Source organism: Sus scrofa, chromosome 9 (assembly GCF_054392235.1).
Source record: "Sus scrofa isolate SSC_HxYL_T2T_F1_AM1 chromosome 9, Sscrofa_HxYL_maternal_Yorkshire_Landrace_v2.0, whole genome shotgun sequence".
In the NCBI taxonomy this organism is placed as follows: domain Eukaryota; kingdom Metazoa; phylum Chordata; class Mammalia; order Artiodactyla; family Suidae; genus Sus; species Sus scrofa.
In genome coordinates, this window is record NC_139391.1 from 94,217,437 (window position 1) to 94,230,166 (window position 12,730).

The following is a 12,730-nucleotide window of genomic DNA, read 5'->3' on the forward strand; positions in this document are numbered from 1 at the left end:
ACGATCCGGCGTTGCCATTAGCTGTGGTGTAGGTCGCAGACGCGGCTCAGATCCCGCATTACTGTGGCTCCAGCATAGGCTGGTGGCTACAGCTCTGATTGGACCCCTAGCCTGGGAACCTCCATATGCCACGGGAGCGGCCCTAGAAAAGGCAAAAAGACAAAAAAAAAAGAAGAAGAGTAATTTGGAACCTGGGCTCTGAAAGCAGGTTGCCTAGGTTAAATTCATAACTGTGGATCTATAGGGCTAAAGGAGGGAACGAAGGAAAGGAGGAAAGGGTAATAAGCAACAGGGAGGGGAAGAAGTAGATAAATATAAAAATTTCTTCTTCCTTTCCTAGTAACCTATCTCAATGGGATATATTTACATGTAAAGTTGTGGTCCAAATGGTAACTGACCTAGAAGGATTTTTCTAGGTGATAGAATAATAAGAAACAACTTTTTGAATGTGAGGCCTGTGAAGTGTTCTTAGATGATTTTCTAATAGCTATAAGTTAATTAACTTAATGAGCTCTCTTTTTGTATCAGGCACTATGCTAAGTGCTTTACAGATATAGAATATTAATTATTTCATTATGCTTCCAGTAACTCTTATTTCCTTTCCCAGAAAAGAAATTCTACACATACCCATGTGTCTGTAATGTTTTTGGTTTAGTCCTACCTAATGGAAGAGAGATTTCTGCTGCACTCTTTGGTGCACAAGATATTTAAAGCCTCCCTTTATTCTGAAATACCTTTTAAATCTTAGTTAGAAAGGGCATTGAGGACTAATTAATGTAAATGCTAGCCAACCGAATCCAACAACATATCAAAAAAATCATACACCATGACCAGGTAGGGTTCATCCCAGGTTCACAAGGATGCTTCAACATACGCAAATCAATCAACGTCATACACCACATTAACAAAAAAAAAGTCAAAAACCATATGATCATCTCAATAGATGCAGAAAAAGCATTTGACAAAGTCCAACATCCATTCATGATCAAGACCCTCACCAAAGTGGGTATAGAGGGAACATTCCTGAACATAATCAAAGCCATTTATGACAAACCCACAGCAAATATAATACTCAATGGGGAAAAACTGAAAGCCTTCTCACTCAAATCTGGAACAAGACAGGGATGCCCACTCTCACCACTGCTCTTCAACATAGTTTTGGAAGTCCTAGCCACAGCAATTAGACAAACAAAAGAAATAAAAGGCATGCATATAGGAAGAGAATAGATAAAACTGTCACTGTACGCAGACAACGTGATACTATACATAGAAAACCCTAAGGACTCAACCCCAAAAACTACTTGAACTGATCAACAAATTCAGCAAAGTAGCAGGATATAAGATTAACATTCAGAAGTCAGTCACATTTCTGTATACCAGCAATGAAATATTAGAAAAGGAATACAAAAATACGATACCTTTTAAAATTGCACCTCACAAAATCAAATACCTCAGAATACACCTGACCAAGGAGGTAAAGGACCTATATGCCGAGAACTATAAAACTATAATCAAAGAAATCAAAGAAGATGGAAAGAAATGGAAAGATATTCCATGTTCCTGGATTGGAAAAATCAGTATTGTAAAAATGGCCATACCACCCAAAGCAATCTACAGATTCAATGCAATCCCTATCAAATTACCCATGACATTGTTCACAGAACTAGAACAAACAATCCAAACATTTATATGGAACAACAAAAGACCCAGAATCGCCAAAGCAATCCTGAGAAACAAAAACCAAGCAGGAGGCATCACTCTCCCAGACTTCAAGAAATATTACAAAGCCACAGTCATCAAAACAGTGTGGTACTGGTACCAAAACAGACAGACAGACCAATGGAACAGAATAGAGAACCCAGAAATAAACCCTGACACCTATGGTCAACTAATCTTTGACAAGGGAGGCAAGAACATAAAATGGGAAAAAGACAGTCTATTCAGCAAGCATTGCTGGGAAACCTGGACAGCTGCATGCAAAGTAATGAAACTAGAACACACCCTCACACCATGCACAAAAATAAACTCAAAACGGCTGAAAGACTTAAATGTAAGACAGGACACCATCAAACTCCTAGAAGAGAACATAGGCAAAACACTCTCTGACATCAACATCATGAATGTTTTCTCAGGTCAGTCTCCCAAAGCAATAGAAATTAGAGCAAAAATAAACCCATGAGACCTCATCAAACTGACAAGCTTTTGCCCAGCAAAGGAAACCCAAAAGAAAACAAAAAGACAACTTTCAGAATGGGAGAAAATAGTTTCAAATGATGCAACTGACAAGGGCTTAATCTCTAGAATATATAAGCAACTTATACAACTCAACAGCAAAAAAGCCAATCAACCAATGGAAAAAATGGGCAAAAGACCTGAATAGACTGCTCTCCAAGGAAGATATACAGATGGCCAGCAAACACATGAAAACATTCTCAACATCCCTGATTATGAGAGAAATGCAAATCAAAACTACCATGAGATACCACCTCACACCAGTCAGAATGGCCCTCATTAATAAGTCCACAAATAACAAGTGCTGGAGGGGGTGTGGAGAAAAGGGAACCTTCCTGCACTCTTGGTGGGAATGTAAACTGGTACAGCCACTATGGAGAACAGTTAGGAGATACCTAGAAATCTATACATAGAACTTCCATATGACCCCGCATCTATCCGGACAAAACTCTACTGAAAAGAGACACATGCACCCGCATGTTCATTGCAGCACTAATCACAACAGCCAGGACATGGAAACAACCCAAATGGCCATCAGCAGATGATTGCATTAGGAAGAGGTCATATATATACACAATGGAATACTACTCAGCCATAAAAAAGGATGACATAATGCCATTTGCAGCAACATGGATGGAACTAGAGAATCTCATCCTGAGTGAAATGAGCCAGAAAGACAAAGACAAATACCATATGATATCACTTATAACTGGAATCTAATATCCAGCACAAATGAACATCTCCTCGGAAAAGAAAATCATGGACTTGGAGAAAAGACTTGTGGCTGCCTGATGGGAGAGGGAGGGAGTGGGAGGGATCGGGAGCTTGGGCTTATCAGACACAACTTAGAATAGATTTACAAGGAGATGCTGCTCAGTAGAATTGAGAACTTTGTCTAGATACTCATGTTGCAACAGAACAAAGGGTGGGGGAAAAAATGTAATTGTAATGTATACATGTAAGGATAACTTGATCCCCTTGCTGTACAGTGGGAAAATAAAATAAAATAAAATAAAATAAAAATGTAAATGCTTAACCTCCTCTGTATTTCACAGATTATAGAAACTGAGTCCCAGAATACTAAGTAATCTACTCAAGGGTAAACAACTGGAAAGTGTCTGTGGTGGCACTTCAATTATATAAAATATCTCACCATTCCCTTAAAGACTCAGTAATATTCTTAAAATCTACATAGCAGTTCTGTATTATTCTTCTTTAATTTTATAGTAATATGTTTGAGACTTTATATCCAAATTTAGGTCAAATTCTATTTTATTGAATTATTTTTCTGCCACAATGTTCTTTTTTGAGATTACCTAGATGGCTATGATATTTGAACACTAAGTCTGAAAGAGCTAAAAAAAAAAAAATAATAACACATAATAAGCCATGGGACTACATTATTTGCTATGTCAACAACAGATAATTTTCCACCTGGAAAAGTAAATGCAACTAAAGCTGAAATTAAGTAAGCTTCTGGGAAAACCAATGCATTTATTTTATATAAAAGTGACTACAGATACACTCCTAATCTTTTATAAACTTCAACTGTTTTATAAACTTACAACTGTTTTTTTAATTTTATTAAAATTGTTCATCTTTGCTCTCAGAGACTTTGGATAAATCATTTTTTTAACCATATGTTATCTGCCTTCTATGTGGTAGAGACAGCTGTGTATTAACTAAATCACCTTTCTTTTTCCTTGTGGGCACACAGCTCTCAAGGTACACTTCTCAGCCTCCCTTGTCGCTGGGGGTGAAGGGACAAACAACTGAGTTCTACATAAACAATGGAGGAATTTCTCAGTTATGAATCTCTCATTTTCCTGTCTCCAAATTACTGTTAGCCCATTGACAGAGATGGTTAGAGGTAGAAGGCCCTATTTTCTGAAAGAGAATTTGCTTCTTTTTCCTTAACTCTTCACTGATGTAAACAGCTCCAAACTGCTACATAGTCCATGTCTTATACTCTCTCCCATTTTCTCTCTCATATCTTCCTCTCTTCATCCTTTTTATGGTTCATGAGTGACTCTGTAATCTCCATCGTTAGAAGCATTAAGGCTGGCCTAGAGTCAAATGTAACTTTACTACTTAAAAGCTGACATCCATTACCTTCCCCTTGAATCTTCGCAGGTGATGAAGCTTGTTCTGACCAGTAAAGTGCAGCAGAAGTCAGGCATTACAACTTCTGGAACAGAAACTTAAGAGATCTTCAGTGTTTACCATTATTTCTTGCTCAGCCAAGACCAGAAGCAACTGCCAAACACGTAAATGAAGTTATTTTGGATTATACAGCTATTTCAGAGACCCAGTCAACAATAATGAAACAGAGGAATTGCCCATAAATGCACAGAATTTAAAGAAATAATTATTTTAAATCACTGAGTTGTGAGTCCAGACTCCTTATCCATTAGTCAGTGTAGTTCACTATGCTGCCCTCTTCACAGTCTGCTTCTTCCTATTCCTTCATCTGTTCAATTCAATCAATACTTTAAAAAAAAAGCTAAAATATTTTAAATACTATGAATTCAAAGATGATAATAAAACACAAATCCTTTCTTTTTTTTTTTTTGGTAGGCTGGTACAACTACTATGGAGAACAGTATGGAGGTACCTTAGAAAATTATATATAAAACTAACATATGACCCAGCAATCCCACTCTAGGGCATATATCCGGACAAAACTTGCCTTGAAAAAGACCCATGCACCCACATGTTTATTGTAGCACTATTCACAATAGCCAAGACATGGAAACAACCCAAATGTCCATCAACAGATGATTGGATTAGGCAGATGTGGTATATATACACAATGGAATACTACTCAGCCATAAAAAAGAACAAAATGATGCCATTTGCAGCAACATGGATGGAACTAGAGACTCTCATCCTGAGTGAAGTAAGTCAGAAAGAGAAAGACAAATACCATATGGTATCACTTATATATGGAATCTAATATATGGCACAAATGAACCTTTCCACAGAAAAGAAAATCAGTGACTTGGAGAATAGACTTGTGGTTGCCAAGGGGGAGGGGGAGGGTTTGGGGTGGATTGGGAGCTTGGGATTAACAGATGCAAACTATTGTCTTTGGAATGGATTAGCAATGAGACTCTGCCATGTAGCACTGGGAACTGTCTAGTCACTTATGATGGAGCATGATAATGTGAGAAAAAAGAAAGTATACATGTATGTGTAACTGGGTCACCATGCTGTACAGTAGGGAAAAAAAATCGTATTGAGGAAATAACAATTTAAAAATGTAAAAATAAATCAACTGTAGAAAAAAAAGAAAAACACAATTCCTTTTTTCTGTCTTTTTAGGGTCACATCCTCGACATATGGAAGTTCCTAGGCTAGGGGTCAAATCCCAGGCTGTGGCTTATGCCACAGCCCATGGCAATGCAGGATATGAACCACATCTGTGCCATGCCTACAGCTCATGGGAATGCTGAATCCTCAACACACTGAGTGAGACCAGGGATTAAACCCACATCCTCCTGGATACTAGTTGGGTTCGTTCCTGCTGAGCCATGATGGGAAGTCCAAAACATAATTCTTAACCTCAATAACCTATAATTACATACAAAATTGGTAAACAGGTGTATGTGAACTCATGCATGCCTGTGTGCAGTGGTTAGAAAGCCAAGAATAGGAGAAGTTAGAAGGCTTTACAAAGGAACTGAACATCATCATAAATTACATACTAGACAGATCAGTAAAGACAGTGATGAAGTGATATAAATTTACTACTATGCTTTACTCAAATGTATTACTTTAGAGTTTTTGTGGCATTAATCCCCCCAACATTACAGATAATGTATGTTTATAGAATATTTATATGTGTGTATATTTACCTTGATTGCAACACTGAATAAGGTAATTACTTTCTATAAAACAACATTAGTAGAAAAGAATATACATTTTCCCCTCATATATTCAATATTTCTTCTCCAAAAACTTATTGAGTAAAAGAGCCTTATTTGCTAGTAATTATATTACATTATGACTTAAATCATGGGTCAAATGACAAATGAAATTATTACAGGCATCTCTTCATTCCATCATCAGAAATGAATAATCAAAATTCCCTTGAATACCTTAAACTCTAGCAAGGTTTTTAATTGTTTCAGGTTCATTACAGAACAAAGAAATCTGTTATACATAAAGGGACATATTACTATCTATGTTGTGGCTTAAAAACTGTTGAATGATCTGGAGCAGTAAGCCCTAGGTATACCATCTAAGAAAGTTCTCAGCCCCAAAAACTATTCCACTTCTGTTGTGTTTGAAGATGTTGCACTTGCCATTGCAAAAGATTGCTGATCAAGAAAGTGGTTACTTAAATCCATACTTGCCTCTGACATCACTCAAACAGAACAATTATGGTGTCGGCCCAATCAACTTAATCCCAAATTCAAGTCTCCCATGAGTGACTAGATTAGAGGAAACCAGATGGTACCTGGAACCTTATCAATAAGAACATATAGGAAGTGTTTTGTTTTGTTTATTTTTTAACCTCCAGACATTGCAATATTGAAAATCACAGAAAGTAAAAAGTTGTAATTCATGTTTAAAAAAACAATCCAGCGGATCCACTACAAATGCTTACTGTGCTTTTACCAGGTGAATAGGGAAGTCAAAGTACAAACTGAAGAAGTTATACTCTCTCCACTCAGCCATTAATGTTGAAAAATATTGACTTACCTACTGTGCTAAAGAAGATCAAATGTAGGAACCACATCCAAAACCATTAGAACCAAGAGAAATATGATTTTAGTTTAAGTCAAAATCATCTGTTAAAAAAATATGGGACTTCCAGCTGTGTCATAGCCAGTTAATGACCCAGTGCCAGTTCAAACCCAGACCCAGGGCAGTGGGTTAAGAGGGGTCTGCTGTTGCCACAGCTGCAGCATAGGTCAGATTCAATCCCTTGCCTGGGAACTCCCATATGCCATATGTGCGGCCAAAAAAAAAAAAAGACCCTTGAAAAATATTTATACAAACACAAGTTATTTTTAAAAGAAATATAATGCTTCAGTTATTATTTATATTCAACTAAATTTTTTTACTATAAAATGTGAGTCTATACTGATATGTCTTTGCCAGAGAAACATTAAAATTTTTATTTGCTGATGTTATTTTCCAGTCCATAATTTTAATTAATGTATATTTTGACAATATAGGCTTACTATTTCAACTTGGGGTATTTTAAAATAAAATATTTCAGCATTATTAATAAGGATACATATTTTAGGTTCCTTACATATTGGTTTGAGCCATTTTCTCTCACAATGTGCCCACATAACACAGAGAAAATTGGGTAAATACAAGATGAAATCACACCAATAAATACTTCTAAATTTATAAAACTCAGCTTTGGCTATTCAGAGCAAAATTCTGGAATAAGACATAATGAAGTTTTTATTTGTATTAAAAAATCACTTTAAACATGAATAATTTCCCTGAAATTATGCAAAAGGTATTTTTCCAGTGAAAGTATATATTTCCTAAATGAGTATCTTAGTAAACATTAAAAATGATAAACATAAAAATCAGATTTTCTCACAATCTAATCTATTCCGAATAATGACCACTTCAAATCTAAGAATTTTGTTAACTTTCAAATGGCCATCTAGAAAATTAAAAAGTGGACATTTTATCAAAAGATTAGCTGAGAGGAAAGGAAGCTCTGTGGTTCAGTGAAAAGTCATAAATTATTATGGAGCACAGACAGCAGCTTTAACACATGAATCATTATAAGGAGTTGAAAGTCTCACTGTTCAGTGCACAAAACTATTAGTCTAATTCAACCTCAGTTAAGTGGTAAAGAGCTGGCAATGAACCAGCTGCAAAGCTGGATGTAGTTACAATGATAAATTAAATTTTTCCTTTATAAAACACAGGCAGCTAGGCCTCATTCCCACAAGGACAGATTAATCATACTAAATACAAGGGCCAAAAACACAGAATTGGAAATGTCTAAATTAAAATTTGGCCAACATTTTTTACTGTCTTCAAAAAAAACGGAGATCTGAAAAGTTGCACTAAAAACTCAAAAAACCTTCCACTGTGTTTATATGTCAACACCAAATATATAAGCTTTATAAACCCCAACCCCAAATACCACCTTACTTATAATCATGGGCTACTGTTACTTCTGAATAGTGGGGCTATGAGTGATCTTTAGTAAAATTTTTGCTTACCTCTATTTCCACAATGAACATATATTTCTCTTGTAAAGAGTAATCTACAAAGTAGAAAAAACTTACTTGTAACCTCTTTCAAAAAAGCAAGTTTTAAACTATCAGTGATAGTTTAAAGACAGAACTGAAAGGCTGAAGAAATAGTATTTTTATAATTTGAACTGTGCTAAAATTATTTCAATATAAATTCAACAGATTTGCTCTTAGAAAGAAAACAGAGCACTTTTACTCACACCATATAATTTGATCACAGAAATCCTGGTTGACAAAAAAACCCAAATTGTAAAATCTTTGGGGAATATCTGAATGAACAGACATTAGTTTACAGGAGACTTTCTAATATAATCTTTAACTGTCTCAAAAGAGATTAATTAAAGAAAAGTATATAATAGATAGATCATTTTAATATTGGAAATTACAGTATGCATCTAAGTGTTCTTTTTCCTTCTTATAAAACAACTTGCTGAATTGTCTCACATCCTGAGTAATATACTGTCCTACAAGCAACTGAAATTACAAATGGATTTTTTAGGCCACATTTGCTTCTAACTTTTAAAAAAATCAATGTTGCCTTCGGGATGGATTAGCAATGGGATCCTGCTGTTTACTACTGGGAACTCTGTCTAGTCACTTATGATGTAACATGGAATGAACTGGGTCACCATGCTGTACAGTAGAAAAAAAAATATATATATATATATAAATGATAAAAAATAATAATAATTTTAAATTTTCAAATGAAAAACCCATCTGTCTAATGGCCATAAGGCTTCATATAAACAAATTATATTTTCCATCAACAGTTAAGCACTGCCAGAAAACAGCATCTATGTGAAGAAGGCAAACCAAACATTTATTTCAGAAAGGAGCATATTTTAATTTGCTGTGTTTCGAGACAACAATTAAGCAAAAATTCCAAAGAAAAAATACTATGTGTAGTTTCTGAAAATACTAATAAACAATAATAGATAGAATCTATTAAAAATGATTAGTGGATTGGAAACACAAAGCGGTATGGAAGAGAGAAATTTTTCTATTTATTATCTTTTCTTCTACAGAAGGAATTGTGCACATTTTTGCACCACCACAAATTTAACATGCATGCTTTGTTTCCAAACTGAGCCATTTCCAAATTTTGTAATTATGTTCATCTTCTGATAGGAGAAAGCCAGAGAGTGTAACAGAGATTAAACTTTGAGGGGAAAAATAATAAAGAATTTTTAGAATTCATTACACTTTAGTACTAAAAATACATTATGTGGATCAGCCTGATCTAAATAATGTTTTTAAAGCTTTTTAAAGACAATATGATCAGTTATCAGCAAAAAGCAGATTGAAGTAATAAGCCCCCCTTTTTTTTTCTTTTCTCTTTTTTAGGGCCGCACCTGCAGCATATGGAAGTTCCCAGGCTAGGGGTTGAATCAGAGCTACAGCTGCTGACCTACACCACAGCCACAGCAATGTGGGATCCAAGCAGTCTGTGATCTACACCACAGCTCATAGAAATGTCAGATCCTTAACCCACTGAGCAAGGTCAGGGATGAAACCCACATCCTCATGGATCCTAATCAAGTTCGTCAACCACTGAGCCAGGAAAGGAACTCCAAATAAGCTATTTTTAACCTCTCAAGCAAGTCAGCAACAACAACAACAGCAACAACAAAAAAATCAGGCAATTTCCAATACTAGTCATAATCTGAGGAAACAGTTGTTCTCATATATATGCTGGGAATTTACTTTGGTCCAATCCTCTTGTAAAATAAAATCAATATTTACCAAAAGAACTCAAAACATTTACATGCTTTGATCCTGAATTCAACTAAAAATTGAAATATTTTATACACGAAGGTGATTGTGCAGAAAGAAAGAAAGAAAGAAGGGAAGAAAGAAAGAAGGGAAGAAGGAAAGAAGGAAAGAAGGAAAGGAAGGAAGGAAGGAAGGAAGAAACAAAGGAAGAAAGAAAGAAGGAAAGGAAGAAAAGAAAGAAAGGAAGAAAGAGAGGGAAGGTGGAAGGCAGGGAAGGAAGAAACAGGCAAGAGTATGGTACATACCTATTAAAGATAAAATATTTGGAAAAATGCATATCAAAATAAAGTGAATCATTAGGATTCTAAATTACACAGACACAAAACTAGAACTTTATTTTTTTTTTTTTTGTCTTTTTTTTGCTATTTCTTGGGCCGCTCCCACGGCATATGGAGGTTCCCAGGCTAGGGGTTGAATCAGAGCTGTAGCCACTGGCCTACGCCAGACCCACAGCAACGAGGGATCCGAGCCGCGTCTGAGACCTACACCACAGCTCACGGCAACGCCGGACCCTTAACCCACTGAGCAAGGGCAGGGACCGAACCCGCAACCTCATGGTTCCTAGTCGGATTCGTTAACCACTGCTCCACGACGGGAACTCCAACTAGAACTTTATATTTAAAAAACCCACAAAAAGGAGTATGTCAGAATCTTAACAATCATTGGGTTTGGACGGTGATGGGCTATGGATAATTTTTATTTTGTTATTATTGTTTATCTTTTCTGTATTTTTTTAATGAACATATAACCTCAAGTCAAGAAAAATAAGAAACAAAAATAAATAAAATAAAGTGAAACATGTGTAATCTAAGTATCAATGTATCCATAAATTCAAATTCTTTTCCCTTATATGAACAATAGTACTATTGATTCTTAAGGCTTATATGTCACATTTATAGTTCTTAACATATTGATCCATTTCATAGCATTGTTCAATAATTTAAAAGAAAGACAAAATAAAATAAAAACTTAAACAAGGTTTAATGAGTTAGCAGAGAAGAGAACTAACTTTGTTTCACATTTTATGTACTGCACTGAATAATACTAAATACTTCATACAACCACAGTAATTTTTATCAATTGATAAAACCCAACTCTGAAGAGAGTCAAGATACAATATCTCTTAACAGGACTGTTTATTTTTTATTCATCAAATAGCAACCCAGTAATGCTCCTTTTAGACTCTGAGATTTGTATACACTGCTCAAAGTGGCAGCCTATACGCATATATATGAGTGAATATAAAAAAGCAAATTATATGACCCATTTTAGGACCAAAATTGATTTATATCAATATATAGTTATTAAAAATTTTATCAATACATAGCTATCTAGTGATTAATACTAGTTTATCCTGTGCTTTTTTATGTCAAGTTGCACGTGTAATAAATTGATTATATTATAAATATGTTCTTCAGGGAAATATAGGAAGAATACTTTAGAATATAATTAGTAATTATTTCCATTGAAGATTAAAAATACTAAGCACTGCAATACTAATTACAGCATAAAGTATTTGAGGCTAAGATAAAAATCTCCTACTAGAATTAAATAGAGTTATGAGGTTAAATTCCTAAATTACAAAACTAAGGTGGTTTATACTCCAATGGTTATATCTAATGGAAATTCATGCTAGATTTAAGATTTTCTTTCCAGGGTTTGCTTGCTTATTACTGAGCAACTAACCTAATGTACATAACTCCTTATTACAAGCTTAATCTCTACCTGCTGGAGTTAGAATGTCAAAGAACCACAAATTCCTTTTTCTTAGTAATATTTAGTTGTTTTGAGCTAAGCAATATACTTTGGTCACCACCTTTCACTTTTTTTTTTTTTTTTTTTTTTTTTTTGGTCTTTCTGCCATTTCTTGGGCTGCTCCTGTGGCATATGGAGGTCCCCAGGCTAGGGGTCGAATCAGAGCTGCAGCAACCAGCCTATGCCAGAGGCACAGCAATGCAGGATCCGAGCTGAATCTGCAACCTACACCACAGCTCATGGCAACACTGGATCCTTAACCCACTGAGCAAGGCCAGGGACCAAACCCCCAACCTCATGGTTCCCAGTTAGATTCGTTAACCACTGAGCCATGACAGGAACTCCTCCCTCAATTCTTAAAATGCTTATTTATTTATATCTTTAAATCCATTCACTGTATTAAATGCTAAAACAAATACACAAACTCACAACTCAGCATCATTTTTTATTTCCAAAGAATGCCTGGCATTTCTTTGTAGTAGGGTAATGGCCCCTCTGAACTAAGAGGCAGAATGAAGAACAAAGAAGAAACCTTCTCTAAGCATGATTTAACTCCAGTTACTCTCAACTGAGTAAACTGAGTAGTTCTATAAAATATTCATCAAAAACATGACTGGTTCATAGAGGTTTGGCCCATTCCCCCAGCACACATTTCAGCTTTGTGATTATGCCAAAAAGAATCAGCCTAAACTGTACACACTGTAGACAGAAAAAAAAAAAAAAAAAAAAAA

General features: G+C 35.3%; 1 long non-coding RNA gene across 2 annotated transcripts in view; it reads right to left on the bottom strand.

Moving 5' to 3' along the window:
• LOC146400034 (uncharacterized) overlaps positions 1-12,730 on the bottom strand; it is a 198,412-nt gene that overhangs the window by 139,093 nt on the left and 46,589 nt on the right. Inside the window, exon 4 of one of the 2 annotated variants that reach the window (XR_014816816.1) lies at positions 4,788-8,482. The exons of the other annotated variant lie outside the window; for it this stretch is intronic. This is a non-coding gene — a long non-coding RNA (uncharacterized LOC146400034). Of the gene's footprint in view, positions 1-4,787; positions 8,483-12,730 lie in introns of those variants that run through there. 2 annotated transcript variants of the gene reach the window in all.